Source organism: Rhincodon typus, chromosome 8 (genome assembly GCF_021869965.1).
Source record: "Rhincodon typus isolate 14 chromosome 8, sRhiTyp1.1, whole genome shotgun sequence".
Lineage (NCBI taxonomy): Eukaryota > Metazoa > Chordata > Chondrichthyes > Orectolobiformes > Rhincodontidae > Rhincodon > Rhincodon typus.
In genome coordinates, this window is record NC_063339.1 from 79455120 (window position 1) to 79475078 (window position 19959).

Genomic DNA, 19959 nt, shown 5'->3' on the forward strand with positions numbered 1-19959 from the left:
TCATTTCATTCATTCATAAAACTGCGACCTTGTCATACTTTTCACTACTAAAGGCAGACGAAATTAAAGTGAAGGAGAGAACAGAGTTAACGTTTCAGGTCCAGGGACTCTTCCTCAGAACTTCAGTACACTGCCGACTGAGGTGCTATCTCACTCCAACCCTCTCAGTGCTGCAATAACCCAAATTCGATCCTCTATTCGCGTGGCAGTCCCTCAGGACTGATCCTGTAATCATGTGGCACTGCCTCAGTAATGACCGTTAGACAACACTGCGCTTCCACATTACTGACTGTCTGACAAACAGGCACTGCCTCAGAGCTACTATCTGAATCTGACTATCTCGCAGTGCTTTACTGGAGGCTCTGTTATTTGGTGTTGACTTACAGTGGGCCTTGTGTTTTAGCTTTCATTAACTGGAGGCTGTGTTTTAGGGGTTTTTTTTGCAGTTGTCTGTTTGAGGGTTTAGGGGGATTTTAGGGATGATTTACAGGATTTATTTACAGGGAGCTCTATACTTTAGACTTTATTTACAGCGGGCTCTGACTTTTATGGTTTCTTTACTGGGGGTTGTCCCGGCCCCAGCCCGCGGAACTGACCGTAACCCTAACCCCGGCCCGCAGCCTGTCCCGGCTCCCGGCCCTAACCCCAGATTGTTCCGGACCCGGACCCGGCCGCGGCCCCCAGTCCCCAGTCCCCGACCCGAATCCCAGCCTGTCCCGGCCCGGAACCCAAGCCCCCAACCCCGCCCCCGCCCCCGCCCCCGCCTCCGCCTGTCCCGGCCCCGCCTGTCCCGGCCCCAAACCTAACCATAAGCTTAGTCCCAATCCTAACCCTCGACCTCGCCCCTGGCCCCAGACCCGAGCCTTCAGCCCCCAGCCGAATCCCCACCGACATCTTGTCGCAGCCCCGGCCCGACCCAGACCAGACCATCACCGTAAACCTAGCCTTAGCCTTAGGCTCAGCCCTCCGACCCCGGCCCCAAACCTAACCTAAACCTTCGCCCCAACCTGGGCCCTGACTCTAAACCCGGCCCCAGACCCCCAGCTCAGCCCGACCCGACCCGACCCAATCCAATCCGGAGCCCCAGACCAGACCATCACCGTAAACCTAGCCTTAGCCTCGGCCCTACGCCCCAGCCTCCAGCCTCATCGCAGCCTTCAGCCCCTGTCCCAGCCGTAACCCTAAACCCAGCCCCAGACCCCAGCCACCAGCTTGTCGCAGCCCCGTCCCCGACCCCAACCCCAACCCTAACCCCAGACTGTCCCGGCCGCGGCCACCGGCACCGGACACCGACCCTCACCCAGCCCCAAGCTCCCGGCCCGAGAACAGCTTGTCCCAGCTCCTAGTCACGACCCTGACCCTAATCCCAGCGTCCAACCCCTGTCCTAGCCCCAAACCTAACCAAAGATTTAGCCCAACCTCCACCACCAGCCTGGCCCAGTCCCAGTCCCAGCCCCAGTCCCCGACCCCGACCCTAACCCTAACCTTAGCCTCAGCCTAAACGCAGCCTTTCCTGAACCCAAAACCCAGCCTGTCACAGCCCCGACCCGGCTCCCGGCCTGTCCCAGACCCGACCCGAACCACAGCCTTTCCCGGCACCAGCCAGTCCCGGTCCCCTGCCCCAGCCCCAGCGCTCAGTTCCTAACCCTCACCCCAACTTGTCTCGGCCCCAGGCCCAGCCCACAGCCTCGGCCCCCGGAACCGACCCTAACTCTAGCCTGTCCCGGTACCTGGCCCCGACCTCAACCCCAGCCTGTCCCGGACATGGCCGCGGCCTCCGTCCCCCGACCCTCACCCTAACCCTAGCCTTAGCCCCCCCCCCCCCAACCCTAACCCCAGCTCCCAGCCTAACACCGGCATCAAGCCTGTCCCAGCCCCGACCGTAACCCCGGCCCGTAGCCGGTCCCAGCCACGGCCCCGATCTTGGCCCCAGGCTTCAGCCCCGACCTAACTAGCCCCCCAGCCCAGACCTGAAGCACAGCCTTTTCTGGCCCCAGACCCCAGCGCCATGTCCCGACCCTAACTCGGGCAGGGGAGCGGGAACCGGGACTGGCCGCAGCGCTCCAACTCCCCAGCCCCCAGACCACAACACCAGCACCCAGACCCTAACCCTAAACCTAGCCCCAGCCACCAGCCCTGAACCGAACCCCAGCCTGTCTCGGCCCAGGCCCGGCCCGGCCCCGGCCCCGGCCCCGACCCCGGCCCCGAAACAGCTTGTCCCAGCGCCCAGCCGTGACCCCGACCCTAGCCCGTACCAGCCACAAGTCACAGCCCACAGCCCCGACCCTAACCCCCAGCCCTCGGCCCGAAGCGGCCCTGGCCCAGGCACCCGACCCTACCCCACCCTACCCCGCCCTGCCCAGACCCAGCCATCAGACCCCCAGCCCAACACCACCCCGCAGACTGTCGCAGCCCTGACCCTGACCCCAACCCCAACCCCAACCCTGAGCCTGACCCCGTCCCCGTTAAGGCTCCAGCCCCCAGCCCGCAGCCCCGACCCGAGCCCCTACCTAATTCTAACCCCAGCCCCAGCCTCACCCGGCCCCCATCCCAGCCTGTCCCTTTCCTGGCCCCGACTGTCCTGTGCCCCGGCCCTCGGCCATCCCACCACCCCCTCCCCCGACTGAGCTTGTCCCGGCCCTGGTCCCATGCCCCAACTGCAGCCTCAACCCTGACCCCAACTCTAATTCTAGCCTCAGCCTTAACCCTGACCCTAGCCCCACCCTGACCTGTCTAACTACTGAGGAAGTGCCTCAATGTAAAGGGGTCAGAATTGACAGCCTCATTGTCAGAGGGTCACTGCTGACGGACTGTCTCACTGTTAGAGAGTCCAGTGGGGTGCACAGTCTCAATATAATTGGGTGAGAAATAAGGGAGTGCAGCACGTTTGTAGGACCAGTACGGAGATAGTCTAGTACAGTCAGAGGGTCAGGATTGAGGGAGGGCCTCTATGTAACGGGATCAGAACTGTGGGATGGCTCCATGATTAGCAGGTCAGCACTGAGGTATTGAAGCATTGCCACAGCGTCAATACGGAGGCAGTGCTTCTTTTGAAAGATGTCCGAATTGAAGGAATGCCACACAATTAGAGGGTCATGACCGTGATATGATGATCAGCGGGTCAGTACTAAGGGACTGCCTTATTTTCAGTTCTGAGGCATTGTTCATTTGTCAGAGGGTTCGTCGTATGGGAATGACTCATTGTCAGAGTTTGTGTTCTGAGGCAGTTCCTCAGTGTAATGGTGTGGGAATTGAAGGTTTGCTACACAGAGAAGGTCAGTGCTAAGGTATTGCCTCACAATAAAGGCATCAAAAGTGAGGTAGTGTAAAACAATTACAGGGTCACTAAGACATTGCAACACTGTCAGTGTCAGAACTGATGGACTGTTTCATTGTCAGAGGGGCATTACTGAGGGTTTGAAGCATTGTCAGAGCTTCAGTACAGAGGGAGTGCTTCATTGTCAGAGGGTCAGTACTGCAGGAGTGCATTACTGTCAGACCGACAATACTGAGGCAGTTCCTAATTATGCAGGGGTCACAACTGAGGCAGTGCCTCATTGTAAGGGCATCAGAATTGAGGGCAACCTCACATTTAGAGGGTCAGTGCTGAGGGAGGGCTTCATTATTATTGTGTCAGTACCTAGGGCACTGGCATATTGTCAGCTGGTCAGTTCTGAGACAGAGTCTGTTTGTCAGTGGGTCAGCACTGAGGCTGTGCTTCAGTGTAATGGTGTCAGAATAGAGGGTTTGCCATAGACTGACGGTAAGTACTGAGGTATTTCAGCTCTATCAGGGTCAGAACCCAGGCATGAGCAAAAGATCACTTCTGCAGGAGTGAGAGGGGGTCAGACTGAGGGAGTGCCTCCTTGTCAGATGGTCAGTTCTGACACACTGTCCCTTTGTCAGAGGGTCATTGGTGAGGCAGTGCCTCTTTGTAATGGGATCAGAATTGTCAGGGGGCCAGTACTGAGCGAGAGCCTCATGATCAGAGGTCAATACTGAGTGAGTGTCTTATCAGAGATTCATTCCTAAGGGTGTGCTTCATTGTCAAAGAGTCCATTCTGAGGGAGGGCATCATGTGAGAATACTGAGGGAGATCTTTATTCTCAGACGGGAAATGCAGGGTTACAGGGATAGGTTAAGGGGTTGGGTCAGATGCGCTTAGGAGGGTCAGTGTGGCCTGTTTTACACTGTGGGGATTTTATGATTCTGATGAGGATCAGTACTGTGGCATTTCAGCACTGTTGGAGGGTAAGATCAGTGGGAGTGCATAATTGTCAGAGGGTCAATACTGAGGCTGAGGCAGAGCCAGGGAACTATAGACCAGTGAGCCTCTGGACTGACATTCCAGTCCTACCTCAGAACTGATCCTCTGACAGAGCTGCAGTTCCTCAGTACTGACTAATCGTGAGGCACACCCTCAATCCTGACCCCATTTCAATGGGGCACTGCCACAATATTGACCCTCTGACAATGAGGCACTCCCTCAGTACTGACCCAGTGACTATAATGCACTCCCACAGTTCTGACGCTGTGGCAACGAGGTCTGAAGTCACACGACACCAGGTTATAGTCCAACAGGTTTATTTGAAAACACAAGCTTTTGGAGCCTCACTCCTCCTTCAGTCCAACATCGACATCTCCACATCATGGCAGAGATCTGACAGTGCTTCCATTCCTTAGGGCTAAACCGCTAATCATGTGGCCCTCCATCCATTCTGATCCCATTACATTGAGGCACTGCTTCAGAATGGACCCTTCGTACTCACCCACTGACAGTGCTGACTACATGTACTGACTGTCTAAAATGTGAGCACTCCCTTGATTCTGACTCTCACAATGAGGTACTCGCTCAGTACCAATGCTCTGACAATGAGGCACTTCCTCCAAACTGACCTCCTGACAATGAGGCAGTCCCTCAGGACTAGCCTTCTGATAGATCTGCAATACCTCCGTACTGATCATCTAAACGTGCGCGATCCCTTCAATTCTTACCCTCTTACAATGAGACAGTGCCTCAGTAATGACCCTCTGACAATGAGGCAATGCCTCAGAACTGACCCACTTAAAAGTGCTGCACTACCACAGAACTGACCATCTAAGCATGTGGCACACAGATCTGACCCCCCTTACAATCAGGTACTGCCTCTGTATTGACCCTCTGACAATGATGCACACCGTCTGTACTGTACCTTTGACAAACAGGCACTGACTCAGTAATGACTCCCGATGATGAGGCATTCTATCGGGACTGAACATATGATATTAAGGCACCTGCTCAGTACTGACCATATGATAAGGAAGAATTCCCACAGTTCTAAACCACTGAGTGCTGTAATACCTCAGCACTGACCCTCCCATCATGTGACACTGCTTCAATTCTGACATCTGCATAACGAGGCACTGCCTCAGTCCTGACCCTCTGACAATAATGCACTCCCACAGTTCTGACGCTCTGACAATGAGGCATTCATTCAATATTTACACTGCTAGACCTGCAAAATCTCAGTACTGGCTGTCCAATCAAGAGGCACATCCTCAATTCTAACCCTGTTACAATGAGGTATTGCTTCAGTATTGACCATCTGCATCTGTGTCATTTTAAACCCGATGTTCTGTGTCTTCAGAGAGTCCACAAAACCATTTTGAAGTCAAAGTAATCCTTTGAAAGATGGTTAAGTAGTAACAGTGCTGTTTTATTGGTGTTTGTAATAAATTTCGGGTAATTTTTGGATACACCAAATCGCAAAATTACAGAAGGGGAAGGCGGCCATTTGGCCCATCATACTGAGTTGTCTCTATCATCTCATGCAAATCCCTTTTCCGCCTGTCATCGGCACACCATTTTCATCCAATGCCCTCTGTACGTCTCCATTGAACCTCATTCATCACATTTACAGCAGTGCACTCCATAACCTAACTACACACTGTGTGATAAAGCTCTTCTAAGAGCAGGGACATCTTCTCCCTATCTACTCTGTTTAGCCCACTCACGATTTCAAAAAACCTCAATTCCATCTCCTCTCAGCCTGCTGTTGAGAGAGAATAGTCCCAAACTCTTCAATCTATTCTTGTAGCTGAAGCTTTTCCTACCTGGAACCATTCTAGTAATAATCAGCATATCAATGCATTTGCCTTTCTCCTATGATGTGCAGGCCACAACTGTGCACAATACTCCAGCCGAGTACTAACTTACCTTGCAGAAGTTCAATATCATCAACTTCTTACTCGTATACTCTATACCCCTTTTAATAAAGGCTGTATGCTTTATTTATTGCTCTCTCCAGCTGTACTGCTACCATCATTTCAACTGTGCACGTCCATACTCCTATTTTACATTGGTAGGAAAAACACTTGAAAGACAAAGTGCATCACCTTACACTTCTCTGCATTGTACCTCATCTTCCACCTATCTGCCCACTCCATCAACTTTTCAATGCACTTTTGGAGTGCCACACTATTCTTCTCACAATTTACAATTCTCAAGTTTAATGGCATCTGCAAACTTGGAAATTGTCCCCTGCACACCACGATCAAGATAATTAATTATCTGTCAGGAACAACAAACATCCCAGTAGCAGCCCCTGGAGAATTCCACTACAAACCTGCTTCCCAGCCTGAAAAATATCCATTCACCATTATTGAAATATTGGACTGGACAAAGAGGAAGGCATTCTTTCTTTGAACAATGCCACAGGCTTTTCAATATCCATTTCTGAATCTCATTGCATCATATATCCAGCAACGCAGCAATTCCTTGATAATGTCAGACGAGATCATACTCTGTACTAACCAGAATGACACACAAGCCCACAATTGCCAAGCATCTGAATCATGAACGCAACCTTCTGGGCCTCAGAAATGCCAAGTGGAAGTGCTTTGTGTGTACAGTCTTTTATCAAATCCTTGAGCCGACAGAGCAGCTGTCTCCAGGGCTGGAATGTCTTCACGAAAGGAATGTTTTTGCAGGGCTACCGGGAAAGAGAAGGGGAGTCTTCAAAGGACTGCAGTCAAAGTAAGGTGGAGAGCCTTGATTCTATGGTGCCACTCTTGATTCAGTGGTTTGACAAAGTTTGCATGGTAGACTGGTTAACAAGGTTAGATCACATGGAATACAGGGAGAATGAGCAATCTGGATACAAAAATTGACTAGAAGGTAGGAGAGAGGGTGGTGGTCGAGAGTTACTTTTCAGATTGAAGGTCTGTGACCAGCGGGTTTGAGCTATAAGGAGAGGCTGAATAGGCTAGGGCCATTCTTCCTGGGGTGTCAGAGGGCGAGCAGGACCTTATAGAGGTTTATAAAATGATGAGAGCATGGAAAGGGTGAACAGCCTTTGTGGTCTCTTCCACAAGGTAGGGGAGTCCAAAACTAGGGGTCATATGTTTATTTTGGCGGGGGGGGGGGGAAGAGGAGGAGGAGTTTTAAAAGGGACCTAAGGGGCAACACTTTCATGCAGAGGGTGGCACATGTATGCAATAAGCTGCCAGTGGAATTGGTGAAAGATGGCACAATAACAACATTTCAGAGGCAAGTGAATGGGTCTATGAATAGGAAGGGTTGAGGGATATGGCCAAACGGAAGAGATCAATTTTGGTTATCTGGTCAGTATGGACGAATTGGACCAAAGTGTCTGTTTTCATGCTGTACATCTGTGATTCTATGACTCCATGTTCCACTGACAATAAGGCACTTTCTCAGTAATATCCTCTGAGAATGAGGCACTCCCACTCTGCTGCAAATACCTCAGTACCAACCCTCTTAATATGTGGCACTCCCTCAGTTCTAACCCATTGACCGTGACACAGTGCCTCTGGACTCACTCTAATCAGTTGGCACTCCCTCAATTCCAACACCTACACAATGAGGCACTGCCTCTGTATTGACCCTCCGACTCCTACAGATCTGAGTCACTGACAGTCCTGTATTCTGTTAGTCCTGACCCTTTATTCATGCCACACTCCCTCAATTCTGACCCCATTACATTGAGGAACTGACTGAGTATTAACCCTCTGGCAATGAGGGGCCCCCTCAGTACTGAACCTCTGACTGTGCTTCAATACCTCAAGACTGACCCTCTGTCAATAAGGCATTCCCTCAGTTCTACCTTCTCTAAGTGCTGCAATACCTCAGTATGGGTCCTGCAATCAAGTGGCACTCCTTCAATTCTAACCCCTTTAGGATGTGGCACTGCCTCAATATTGTCCCTCTGACAATGAGGCACCCCCTCAGTACTGAATGTCTAATTATGTGGCATACCCTCAATTCTGAACCCTTTACAATGAGGGGATGTTCACTGATGATTGCACAATGTTCAGCACCATTCACAGCTCCTCAGATACTGAAGCAATCCTTGTTCAAATGCAACAAGACCTGGCTTGGGCCAACAAGTGCAAGTAACATTTTTGTCACACAATACAACCATCACCAATAAGAGACAATCTAACCACTGCCCCTTGGCATCCTACAGTGTTACCATCACTGAATCCCCACTACCAACATCTAGTGTCATCATTGACCAGAAACTCAACTGCACTCACCACATAAACACAGCGCAAGAGCAGGTCAGAAGCTAGGAATACCACGGAGTAATTCTCCTCCTGACTCCTCAAAGCCTGTCCACCATCTACAAGGCACAAGCCAGGAGTGTGATGGAATAGTCCCCACTTGCCTGGATGAGTGCAGCCCCAACAACACAAGAAGCGTTAAACCATCTAGGACATAGCAGCACGCTTGACTGGCCCTACATCCACAAATATCCACTCCCTCTACCACCGACAGTCAGTAGCAGCAGTGTATACTATCTACAAGATGCACTGCAGAAATTCACTAAAGATCCTCAGACAAACCCACGACCACATCTGTCTGGAAGAACAAGGGTAGCATATTAGAAATGCCACCTTCAAGTTCCCCTCCAAGCCATTCAACCATCCTGACTTGGAAATACATTGCAACTGTGAAGGAAGACATTCAGTCATCCACCAAGAGGGAGAAAGAGAGAAAAATCAGAGAAATTACAAGTGCTGTAGACAAACTAAAATTGTAATCTTCAAATATCCTAATTAATAGCACTGGAGCAGAGAGGGGCAACCATTAGATAATCAATGTCACTAAAACACAAGTTAACAGAAACATGTCAGCCCCAGGACATACAGAAGGAAAATACCCTCTTCTATAAATAATACACAAATTTATCTGTTCTAATGATGGCAGCATGGTCTTGTTGAAGAAGGTTCTTTCTGAAAGATGGCTCCTTCACCACCACTCAGTACCAGCATGGGAGTGTGTGGGGTGGGGGGGGGGGCCTAGGTTAATGATGTTGTTCTGTTTCCTTCACTGGCTGAATGTTAAAAAGAATGCAGCAGTTAGTCGTGACCAACTCACCACGGGAATGGCGGGGGTGGAAGAGGTTAAGGGATAAATGTGCGTTGGGAAAACCATCCAAATTGGGGGAGTTATGTACGAGGCTAATACTGTCAGAATGCTGTTGGGTGGGGCAGAGGACGAGGAAAGATGCAGCAACCGTCTGCTCATGTTGTGGGATACTGTTGCACCTGTCAGAGCAGGACATGGAGAGGAAGCAACGTAATGAATGCATATGGAACTGAAACATCAAATTTACAGGGCAACAACTGTTCCACCTCCAAGGACTTGGTGCAAATGCCTCAACAACTGAGCAGATCGGCAAATTCCAGGAGAGGTAGTCACTCGGCAGACTTTTCATCATTCAGAAGGCTCAGGACAACCTGAGCTTCTGAATCTCTCCACATTAAGACACAAGTCAGGCGTGGGATGGAATATTCCCCACTTGCCTGGACAGGTGCAGCTCCAACAACACAAGAAGCTCAACACGTTCACGACAAAGCAGCCCACTTGAGTGGCACCACATCCACAAACGTTCACTCCCTCCACCACCAACACTTAGTAGCAGTGTGTACCATCTACAAGTACACTGCAGAAATTCCAAAGATCCTCAGACAGCACTTTCCAAACACGTGACTACTTCCATCTAGAAGGACAAGGGCAGCAGATACATGGGAATACCACTCCCTACAAGATCCACTCCAAACTTTAAATATGTCACCATTTCTTCACTGTCGCTGGGTCAAAACCCTGGACCTCCCTTCCTAACAATATTTTCCTTACGAGCAGCACAGTGGCCAGTGGTTAGCACTGCTGCCTCACAGTACCAGAGATCTGGGTTCAATTCAGTCTCAGGCGACTGCGTGTGGGGGTTTTCACATTCTTCCCATGTATTTGTGGGTTTCCTCCAGGTTCCTCCTACAGACTAAAGGTGTGTGGATGAGGTGAATTGGCCATGCTAAATTGCCCATTGTGTCCAGGGATGAGTAGTTATGTGAATTATCCATGGGAAGTGCAGGGTTACAGGGTGGGGGTGGAATGCCTTTTGGAGTCATTATGGACTTATTGGGCCAAATGGCCTGTTTCCACACTGTAGGGATTCTAATGATTGTGGGTCAACTGTCAGCACAAGGACTGGAGTGGTTCAAGAAAGCAGCTCAACACCACCTTCTCATGGGGCAACTAATGGCAGCCAATAAAGCTGGACCAGCCAGCGATCTTTAGATCTCACAAATCTATTTTAAAAACCCTGAAGTCCTCACCCATGGGGTCATTCCAGTCAATCTTGTCTCCTTTGGTTCATAGAAACATAGAAGAATAGGAGTAAGCACTTCAAGCCTGTTCCACCTTTCAACATGATCATGGCTGATCATTGAACTCACACTGTTTCTACCCACCATCTTTGTTGTCTTTAGTCCTAAGCACCATATCCAACTTCCCTTTGAAAATAGGGAATGGTTTGACCCTCAATAGTTCCCAGACAGAATTCCACAGGCTGACCTCTGTCTGGCTAAAGATATTTCTCCTCATTTCCTAAAATGATCTCCTTTTCCTCCTTGACTCTAAGCACTATTTCTGGACTCCTAAGTCATTGAGGACATCCTTACTGCATCTACCTTGTCCAGTCCTCTTTAAATTTATAGGCTTCCATCAGATGCCCGTTCTTCTTTTGAACTCCCATGAATATAGCACTAACTGATCCAGTCTCCCTTCATCTCTCAATACCACCGTCCCAGAAATCACTCTGGTAAATCTTTCACTCACTGTCACTATAACCAATCCACGAATCCCCTCAATAAAGGCAGCCAACATACCATCTGCCTTATTCACCACCTGCAATAGGGTCAGGGTCAGGGTCATACTTGCTTTCATCGACACGTACAAGAACACTAAGGTCTCAGTGCACCCCTCCCTTTCCCAATCTATCACCCATCAGCTAATACATGGCTTTTCATTTGTTGCCCCTAAAGCGGATAACTTCACATTTATCCGAAAGATGGCTCATCTGCTACGTACTTACCCACTCAAGAACTCAAACTGCCCTGAGAGCCACCATATCATGGCCCCAACAGACAGAGCAACATACAGAGCCAAGACTGCGGAACAAGCCTCACCGATGACTTCGTGCAAGACTCAACAAAGATGGTATACCCAGAAACAGCCTTCCAACCTCAGGTATGCACCAGGTTACAAGTATGGACGAAGAAAGACCGGGTGTTCAGCAACTAACTCGTCAAGAGGAACCATGTGACCACGAAGCAGCGACCAAACCCCACGTGAGCACAAGGGGGCGGGCGCGACAGTTTAACCAATCAGATGACAAGGTCTGTGCATGTGCCCCGCCTACGAACGACAGAGTCTCGCCCGTGCGGCCAGGGGCGACGCCCATGACGTGCGGTTGCTCCAATCAGTGGAGGCACGGGAAAGCCAGTCCACGCCCACACCGAGGAAGGAGCGCCAGCGGAGGTGAAGATAGGTGCGTGCCCCCGCAAGCGCGAGGTCTCTTGTTTTCAAATTCTGAACCGTCACCATCAGCACCGACACCATTCCCCGCACCCCCCACGCTCGACAATGCGGCCCTTCCCTAGGCACCGACCCCCCTGCCCCCTTCTGTGGAAAGAGGAAGTTACTGTTTTTTGTCCAGTGAAACGTTTTGCAATTGAAGTGGAAATTTGATGGATATGATCCTGTCGAAAAGGGATAGAGAAATACGTGGAACAGAAGGGAATATTAGTGTAAATTAGAGAGTGAGAGGGTTTGCAGATCAAAGTGTGCCAACGAATAAAAGGGGAAAGAGTGGTAAAGGTTGCAGAGGAGAGACAAAGCATTGCTCCAGAGCAGGTGTTAATGGTAGGATGAAGATCTGATTGAAAAGGAAATAAAGCATGAAGACAGGATGCAATCACTAGGGGAAAGTATATTCAATCAGAGGACTGTGTTAATGGGTCTAAAGCTGTTGAACTCCATATTGAATGTAGACCAATGCTTTGTCTCTTCTCAATAACCATTACCACTGCCTTTGTGTTCTGTGGAAGGGTCACTGGACCTGGAACTTTAACTCTGTTTTCTTTCCTCCACAGAGGCTGCCAGACCTGCTGAACTTTTCCAACAGCTTCTGTTTCTGTTACCTTTGCCTTTGCTTTGTGTTCAATGGTGAATTTGACCTTTAATCTCCCTCACCCTGTAACTTTGTCTTGACCATTTAGCCCACGTTCCTGTCTCCCCCTTTCAACAGTATAAAACACTCTCACATTTTATCTTTTACTGCAATTGAGTTTAAAGGTAGGGACACAAATTTCCAAGTCTGCTTCCACCTCCTGTAGTGCTGCTGTCATTCTGCTCAATTTCCTTTCCTCCCTTTCCAGGGTCTTAATGTCCTTCCTGAAATATGGTGTTCAGAATTCACTCTGTACTCAACTGGAGCTGACAGCACTACTTTATAAAGGTTTAGCATCACTTTCATGCTTTTTTACTCTGATCTTCTCATACTGAAGCCCAGAGTTCCATTGACAGTGATAATTATCTCAGTACTGACCCTCTGACAATGAGGCACTCCCTCAATACTGATCCTCTGACAGTACTGCATTACTTCAGTACTGATCCTACAATCGTGTGGCATACCCTTAATTCTGACCCCCTTAGAATGAGGGACTGCCTCAGTATTGACCCTCTGACGAAAAGGGACTGCCTCAGAACGGCCCTTCTGGCAGTGCTGCACTACTTCAGTACTGACCCTATAAGCGTGTTGCATTCCCTCAGTTCTGACCCTATTACATCCAGGCAGTGCCTCACACCAGATCCTCGGACAATGAGGCAATCCCTCAGAACAGATCCTCTGACAAAGAGGTACTGCCTCAGAACTGACCGGCTGACAATAAGGTACTCCTTCAGTACAGGCCCTTTGATAATGAGTCCCTCCCTCAATCCTGACCCTCTGACAGTGCTGCATTACCTCAGTATTGACCATCTAAACTCCCTCAATTCTAATCCCTTTGCAATTAGCCAATGCCTCAGAACTGACCTGCTGACAATAAGGCATTCCCATCATTATGACCTTCTGACAGTGCTGCATTACCTCAGTACTGACACTCTAACAGTTCTTCAATACCTCAATATTGAGCCCCTGACATTTGACACTCTCTCTATTCTGACTCCATCACATTGAGGCACTGCCTCGGAATGGATCCTCTAACAACGAGTCACTCCCTTACTGCTCACCCTCTAACAATGAGACACTGCCTCAGAACTGACCTCGTGATAATAAGGCACTCCCTCTATACTGATCTGCTGATTACGGGGCCCTTCCTCAGTAATGACCCTGTAAACATGATGAACCTCCTCAATTCTGACCCCCTTAAATGAGGCACTGGTTCAGCATGCAACTCTGACAATAATGCACTCCCACAGTTCTGACCCTCTGACACTGCTACAATACCTCAGTACTGACTCTCTAATCATGTGGCACTCCCCCAATTTTGACCATTGAATCAGTATTGACCCTCTGACTATAATGCACTCCACGGTTCTGACCGTCTGACAGTGCTTCAATACCTCAGTACAGACCCTCTGACAATGATGTACTCCCTTAGTGGTGACCCTCTGACTGCAGTACCTTAGTACTGACCTTCTAATCATGTCATCCTCCCTCAATTCTAAATCTATTACATGGAGGCACTGCCTCAGAACTGACCCACTGACAATAAGGCATTCCCTCAACTGATCCTCTGACAGTGCTACACTATCTCAGTACTGACTCTGTGTTATGAGGCCCTTCCTTAATACTGACCCTCTTAAAATGAGGCACTACCTCAGTATTGACCCTCTGACAAAGTGGCACTGCCTCACAATTGACCTACTGACAATGGGGCACTCCCTCCGTGCGGACCTCTGATAGAGGTTTGATATTAGGAGAGTGCTGCACTGCGAACAGGTCAATATTAAGGGGATGCCGCATTCTTGATGGCCAATATTCCGGGAGTGCTGCACTGTTGGTGGGCCAGTATTCAGGGAGTGCCACACTGCTTGTGGTCCGATAATAAGGGAGTACTGCACTGGCAGAGAGTTTGCACCGAGGGAATGCTGCACTCTCAGACGGTCAATATTAAAGGAGTATTTCACCCTCAGAGGTTTGATATTAGGGGAGTGCTGCACTGTCAGCAGACAAATATTAAAAGAATGCTACACTATCAGAGGGTCCATATTAAGGGAGTGCTCCACTATCGAGGGTCAATATTAAGGAAGTGGTGCACTGTCGGAGGGCAACTATTAATGGAGTACTGCAACTTCAGCGAGTGAGTGCTCAGGCAGAGCAGCACAGCAAAGGGTCAGTAATGAGAGAATGCTCCATTGTCAGAGGCTTAGCACTGAGGGAGTGCTTAATCAGAGTTAGTACTGAGGGAGTGCTGCATTGTCAGAGTATCATCACTGAGGGAGTACCAAAATATCGGAGGGTCAATATGAAGCATATGCCACACTGTCAGAAGGTCAATGATGACAGAATGCTGCGCTGTCAGAAGGTCAGTAGTGAGGGAAAGCTGCATTGTCAGAGTGTCTTCACTGAGGGAGTGCCGCTCTGTTGAAAGGCCAATATTAAGGGTGTGCTGCACTGTCAGAGGGTCAGCGTTAAGGGAGTGGCACACTAACAAAGAACCACTGCCAGAGAGCTGACCCTCTGACTATGAGGCACTCCCTCAGTACTGACCCTCCAACAGTACAATACACTCTGGAGTACTGATGACTGACCCTCTGCATTCTGCCATATGTTAACCCTCTGACATACCGGTATTCCCTCAGCACTAACCTGATGACTGACCCTTTGACAAGGCCATTTGAGAGAGATGTGCTCCCTTACTATTGACCCTCTGATACTGGAACACTCACTTAATATTGACCCTCTGACAGTGCAGCACTCTCTTAATATAGACATTCTGACAGAGCGGCTCCCTTTCAGTACTGGCCTAACACAGGGCAGCACTCTCTCACCATTGACCCTCTGACAGTGCAGCACTCCCTTAATATTGATTCATAGAATCCCTACAGTGTGGAAACAGGCCATTCACCCCAACAAGTCCACACCGGCCCTCCAAAGAGCATCCCACCCAGACCCATTCCCCTATATTTCCCATGTCTAACCCAGCTAATCTAAACATCCCTGGGCACTATGGGCAATTTAGCGTAGCCAATCCACCTCGCCTTCACATCTTTGGACTGTGGGAGGAAACCGGAGCACCCGGAGGAAACCCGCACAGACACGGAGAATGTGCAAACTCCACACAGACAGTTGCCCAAGGGTGGAATCGAACCTGGGTCCCAGGCGCTGTGAGGCAGCAGTGCTAACCACCGCGCCGCCCTAGTTGAATTTGTAACAGTGCAAAACTCCTTTAAAATTGACCCTAGCACTCCATTAATATTTGCCTTCTGACAATGCAGCTCTTCCTCAGTACTGACTCTCCAACAGCGCAGCACTCCCCTAAATACTGTCAAAAAGTCAATACTAAGAGAATGCTGCACTATCAGAGGTTCAGTATTAAAGGTATGTTGCACTGTGAGAGGGTCAGTCATGCGGGAATTCTGCACTGCCAGAGGGTCAACAATGAAGAAGAGCTGCGCTGTCAATGTAATAGGGTCAGAACTGAGTCAGTGCCTCACGATCAAAGGGTCAATACTGAGCCGGTGTCTCATTGTAAGGTGTTCAGAATTGAGTCAGTCCTGTGGTAGTACAGCACACTCAGAGAGTCAGTACTGATGGAGAGCATCATTATCAATGGGTCAGTACTGAGTGTGTGCCTTGTTGTAAGTGGGTCACTTCTGAGGCAGTATGTCATTGTTGAATGGTCAGTCTAGAGTGATTACTTTATTGTCAGATAGTCAATGCTGCGGCAGTGCCACCTTCCGTCAGTATTGAGGTAACGCCTCATTGTAAGGAGGTCAGAATTGAGGGAGTGGCAGACATTTAGACAGTCAGTACTGAGGCAGTGCAGAACCATCAGCGGGTCAGTACTTAAGGAGAACCCTATTATCAGAAGGTCAATACTAACAGAGTGTCACATTGTCAATGGTTCAGTACTGAGGAATCACCTCATTATCAGACGATCAGTCCTGAGGCAGTGCCTCATTGTCAGAAGGTTGGTGCTGAGGCAGTGCCACATTCTCAGAGGGTCAATATTAAGGTTTAGAATTGAGGGAGTGCTATATGATTATATCACTCTGACAATGAGGCACTCCCTCAGGAATGAGCCTCTGACAATAAGGCACTTTCTCAGTTCTGAATCTCTGTCAAGGAAGCACTCCCTCCGTGCTAACCCTCTAACATTGCTTCAGTACCTCAGTATGGACCCTCTGTCAATGAGGCACTTGCTGATTACTGACCCTCTGATTGAGCTGCAATAGCTTACTACTGATCTTCTAATCATGTGCCCCCTACCCCATTTCTAAATCTATTACATTGCGGTACTGCCTCAGAACTGACCCACTGGCTATAAGGCAGTCCCTCAGTACTGACCCGCTGATCATGAGGCTGTCCCTCAGTAATAACCCTCTAAATGTGAGGCACTCCCTTAATTCAGTATTGACCCACTGATATAGAGGCACTGCCTCAGAATTGACATGCTGACAATGGGGCACTTGCTCAGGACAGACCCTCTGATAGAGCTGCAGGTTTGATATTAGGGCAGTGCTGCACCGCGAGCAGGTCAGTATTAAGGGAGTGCCGCACTGTCAGTGGACCAATATTAGGGAAGTGCCACGCTGTCAGAGGGTCACTATTAATGGAGTGCTGCACTTTTGGTGAGTGAGTACTGAGGCAGTGCAGCACTGTAAAGGGTCAGTAATGAGAGAATGCTCCATTTTCAGAGGTTTAGTACAGAGGAAGTGCTTAATCAGAGAGTTATTTCTGAGGGAGTGCTGCATTGTCAGGGTTTCACACTGAGGGAGTATCACACAATCAGAGGTCCAATATTAAGGAAATAGTGCACCGTTGGAGGGTTGATATAAAGGGAGTGCTGCACTGTCAGAGGGTTAATGATGTGGGAGTGCTGAAATATCACAGAATCAGTCCTGAGAGAGTGCTGCACGTTCAGAGAGTTAGTACTGAGGGAGTGCTATAATGTCAGAAGATTGATATCAAGGGAACGTTGCACTGCCGAAGGATCAGTAATGCAGTACTGTCAGAAGGCCAATATTGAGGGAGTTCTGCTGTGTCAGTGGGTCAATATTACAGGATTGCTACACTATCAGCGTATCAATGTCAGACGGTCAGTACTGAGGGAGTGCTACACTGTTGGAGGGCCAATATTGAGTGTGTGCGACACTCAGAGGATCATTTTGTTGGAGTTCTGCACTGTCAGAAGTTCAATTGTAAGGGAGTGCCACACTGGTAGTGGGTTAATATTAAGGGAGTGCTGCACTGTCAGACGGTTAAAGATGAGGGAGAGCTTCCCTTTGTGGGGGTGAGTACTGAAAGAGAACCGCCCGTTAGGGGATCAATATTAATGTTGTAGAGTCAGTACAGAGGGAGTGCTGCACTGTCGGAGGGTCAATAAGAAGCATGTTGCTACACTATCAAGGAGTCAATGATGACAGAATGCTGCACTGTCAGAAGATCAGTAGTGAGGGAAAACTGCATTGTCAGAGTGTCTTCATCAAGGAAGTGCCACTCTTTCGGAAGACCAATATTAAGGGAGTGCTGCACTGTCACAGGGTCAGTATTAGGGGTGTGCTGCACTAACCGAGGGTCAGTGATGATTGAGTGCTTAACTGTTGCAGAGCCAGTACTGAGGGAATCCTGCATTGTTACAGTGTCATCATTGAGGGAGTGCTGCACTGTTGAAGGGCCGATATTAAGGGAGTGTGACACTGTCAGAGTGTCATTATAAAAGGTGTGCTACAGTATCAAAGGGTGAGTAATGAGGGAGTGCTGCACTGTCAGAGGGTCAGCACTGAGGTGGACTGTACTGTCAGATAGTCAATATTAATGGAGTGCTTCACTTTCAGGGGTTTGATATTAGGGGAGTGCTGCACTGTGAGTTGGTCAATATTAAGGGAACGCTGAAACTGTCAGTGGGTTGATGCTAAGGGTGTGCAACACTGTCGGAGGGAGTGATGTACTATCAGGGTGTCATCGCTGAGGGAGTTCCACACTGACAGAGGGGTAATATTAAGGGTGTACTGCAGTGTCACTATTGATGGAGTGCTGCACTGGGGGTCAGTATTGAGGGAATGCTCCATTGTTGGAGGATCAGTACTGAGGGAGTGCTGGACTGTCACAGGGCCAATATTAAGAGCGTGCTGTGCTGTCAGAAGGTCAATATTAAAGGAGCACTGCACTATCAGAGGGACCGCACTGAGGGAGTGCAGCTGCTGCGAAGATCACTACAAAGGATATGGCATACTGTGAGAGGTCAATTTTGTGGGGATTGATGAACTGAGGTTCTGTACTGTGAGACGGTTGCAGTGTCACAGGGTCAGCATTAAGGAAGTGGTGCACGAACAAACAAGCACTACCAGAAAACTGACGTTCTGATTATGAGGCACTCCCTCAGTACTGACCCTCCAACAGTGCGTACTCTCTGATGACTGACTCTCTGACAGTGCATCTCTGCCACAGTATTAACCCTCCGACATACTGGTATTCTCTCAGCAATAACACTCTGAGAATGCCATGCTCCCTTACTATTGACACTCTGACCATGGAACACCCCTTCAAATTTAACCCTTCAGCAGTGCAGCATACACTCATCATTGCCTCTCTGATATTGCAGTGCTGCCTTCATATTGACCCTTTCACAGTGCAGGACACACTAATATTGAACATCTAAAAGTACAGCTCTCCCTCAGTGCTGACCCCCATCCGTGCAGCACCACCTCAATTCTGACCCACTCAGTGTAGCACACCCTTAATTCTGAACTCCTCAGTGCAGCACTCCCTGAATGCTGTCCCCGCTCAGTGCAGCAGCCCCACAGTACTGACCCCGTCAGTGCTGGCCGCCCTCAGTGCAGCACTCCCTCAGTGCTGACCCGCTTCAGTGCTGACCCGCTTCAGTCCTGACCCCGCCTCATAGCAGCACTCCCTCAGTGCTGACCCCCCTCTGTACAGCACTCCCTTCAGTGCTGACCTCCCTTCAGTACTGACGCTTGCCCTCAGTGCAGCACTCCCTTGGTACTGAACCCCTCTCAGTGGAGCACTCCCTCAGTGCTAACCGCCCTTCCGTGCTGGCCGCCCACATTGCAGCACTCACTCAGTGCTGACCCCGGTCTGTGCAGCACTCCCTGTGCTGACACCCACCCTCAGAGCAGCACTCCGTTGTTGCTGACCCCCTACAGTGCAGCAGCCCCTCAGTGTTGATCCACATCAGTGCAGCACCCGCTCAGTGCTTGGCGCCCCCCTCAGTGCAGCACTCCCTCAGTGCTAACCCCCTTCAGTGCAGCACTCCCTCAGTGCTCACCCCCCTTCAGTGCAGCGCTCCCTTCAGTGCAGCGCTCCCTTCAGTGCAGCGCTCCCTTCAGTGCAGCGCTCCCACAGTACTGACCCAGTCAGTACTGACCTCCCTCCAATGCCGACACACCCTCGGTGCCGACACACCCTCGGTGCCGACACACCC

The 19959-nt window shown here is 49.8% G+C and overlaps 1 protein-coding gene across 1 annotated transcript in view; it reads right to left on the reverse strand.

The window, feature by feature from the left end:
- plekhd1 (pleckstrin homology domain containing, family D (with coiled-coil domains) member 1) overlaps positions 1–19959 on the reverse strand; it is a 150726-nt gene that overhangs the window by 57788 nt on the left and 72979 nt on the right. The window lies entirely within an intron of this gene.